At 46.2% G+C, this 2,500-nt stretch overlaps 1 long non-coding RNA gene across 1 annotated transcript in view; it reads right to left on the bottom strand.

The window, feature by feature from the left end:
- LOC134438396 (uncharacterized) overlaps positions 1–2,500 on the bottom strand; it is an 8,393-nt gene that overhangs the window by 285 nt on the left and 5,608 nt on the right. The gene's annotated exons all lie outside the window — the stretch shown is intronic.

Raw genomic sequence — 2,500 nt, 5'->3', positions numbered from 1 at the left:
TTTGGTGATGATGTGAGACCAATTTCTGATATATTGCTTAGGGAGCATACTGAAGTACAACGTAGGCTTAAGTACTAAGAGTTTTTGGGGAAACACAGCCCTGGCCAGGCTGAGAACAGTATCTGACACCTGTCAAGTCACACTTGGGCACATTTCATTTAATACTACAGGGAACAGTATTATGACATTTCATTGTATACTACAGGGAACAGTATTATGACATTTCATTGTATACTACAGGGAACAGTATTATGACATTTCATTTAACACTACAGGGAACAGTATTACAACTTTTCATTTAATACTACAGGGAACATTTACGTGCTACAACATTTCATTTAATACTACAGGGAACAGTATTATGACACCAAGAAGTCTCAAGAAGTCTCTATCTGGGGTGCAGGAATCAGATCGCTGTGTGTGTGTGTGTGTGTGGGGGAGATCGCTGGATGGGGGGGGGGGGTGTTTGCAGATCACAGTGGGGGGGTCAGATCGGTGTGGGGGGGTCAGACAGATCGGTGGCTTGGGTTGGTTGGATTGGTCAGGTTAGTTTGGGTTAGTGCATGTAGTATGTGTGTGTCAGTATGCATGTGTGTCAGATAGATGTGGTGTGTGTGTGTGTGTGGGGTGCGGGGGGTGTCAGGTCACACAGATTGCCAGGGCAAGGGTGGGAGTGGCATTGGATAGGTCAGTTTGGGAGGAGGGCATGGTCCATTTATTTGGGTGGGAGGTGGTGGGGGAGTGTCCAGGAATGGTCCAGGTCTATCTGTGCAGTGCGAGGGGGTGCGGGGGTTAGGGGGTGCATGAGAAAGGTCATACAGGTTATGGAGGAGAAGGGGGTGAGGGGTGGGGGGGTGTTACGGGTCAGGTCAGAAGAGCACATAGGTTTATGGAGGCAAAGCATGGGCCCAAAATAACTACTGACTCAATAGGCTGAGAGGGAAAGTGATCCAAGAGGGGGAAGAGGGGGTTGTGGAGAGAGAGAGAAAGAGGGGGAGGGAGGGAAAGTGTGTGCGAGAGACACACATACTTAACGCGTATATGTGTGTGTGTACATATCACTGCAAGTACCACTGCAAGTGTGTGTGTATGTGGGGGGTCAGACTTATATCCTACTGTATGTTTATATACTGTACTGTGTGTGAATGTGTGTGCGTGTGTGTTTGTGTGTGTGTGTGTGTGTGTGTGTGTGCGCGTACGTGTCTGTGTGTGTGTGCTAGCTAGTGGCCCCTTGCTCCAGATCGTTATAGAGCTCCCAGATATACTTTCCAAGAAGCAGACACCCCAACCCCCCCCCCCCACCCCCCGCCAGAAGCAGACACCCCAAACCCCCCCCCCCCGCCAGAAGCAGACACCCCCCCCCCTCCTTCCCTTCCCTTCCCTCTACCTCTCTCAATTCTTCTCCTGTGTATATACAATATGTATTTTTGTTATTACTGTAGCATACATGTACATTGACCTTTTTAAGTTGAGATCTGAAATATAGAGTACATATCAAATAAAGAATGACAGTTACAGCCCCAGAAACGTATGTGATCATATCTGTGTGTGTGTGTGTGTGTGTGTGTGTGTGTGTGTGTGTGTGTGTGTGTGTGTGTGTGTGTGTGTGTGTGTGTGTGTGTGTGTGTGTAGAGTAAAGTAGAGTAAAGTACTTTTATTAATCCCAAAGGAAATTAAGGTGTCTGTCAGTTTACATAAATACACAAATCCAAACATACACAAAGAACTTATACACATAAATGCACAATACAGTAAAAGTATATCGCCACACACGCTCTCTCTCTCTCTCTCTCTCTCTCTCTCTCTCTCTCTCTCTCTCTCTCTCTGTGTATGTGTGTGTGTGTGTTTCCAAGAATCAGATACCCCAACTCCCCTTCTTTCTCTCCTTCTGTATTTCTCTGTCTCTCCTTCTCTCTCTCCCCTTATCTCATTTTCTCCCCTATTCACTAACCCCCCCCCCCCTCTCTCCACTCCTCCCCCCTCTCTCTATATATATACAGTATATATACACCGGTATATATATCTCCAATTCTCATTCCCCCCCCCCTCTCCCTCTCCCCCCCCCCCAGTATACTGTGGGAAACATGCGTAGATACAGTATACATCCTATATTCATAACCAAAGAATAATGTGACTGTAACTGTGTGTGTGTGTGTGTGTGTGTGTGTATGCATGTGTGTGTGTTTGTATGCATGTGTGTGTGACAGAGACAAAGAGAGAGAGAGAGAGAGAGAGAGAGAGAGAGAGAGAGAGAGAGAGAGAGAGAGAGAGAGAGAGAGAGAGAGAGAGAGAGATGGAGATGGAGATTTAATACACTTTTATTGATCCATTTGTAAGTCATTTTACAACTAAAAACCAAAATCAGCCTTCACTCACAATCCCCTTTGAATGGTACTCCCCCATCCCTCAACTAAACATTTAACACCAAGTCCCCATTCACAGTTAGCCAGGGCGAGTTCCGAATTCAAATTCAAATTCAACTTGTGCTTTAGTAGCATGA

This window comes from Engraulis encrasicolus, chromosome 22 (assembly GCF_034702125.1).
Source record: "Engraulis encrasicolus isolate BLACKSEA-1 chromosome 22, IST_EnEncr_1.0, whole genome shotgun sequence".
In the NCBI taxonomy this organism is placed as follows: domain Eukaryota; kingdom Metazoa; phylum Chordata; class Actinopteri; order Clupeiformes; family Engraulidae; genus Engraulis; species Engraulis encrasicolus.
Note: the sequence above shows the minus strand (reverse complement) of the source record. Positions and strands in the feature narration are given on the sequence as shown.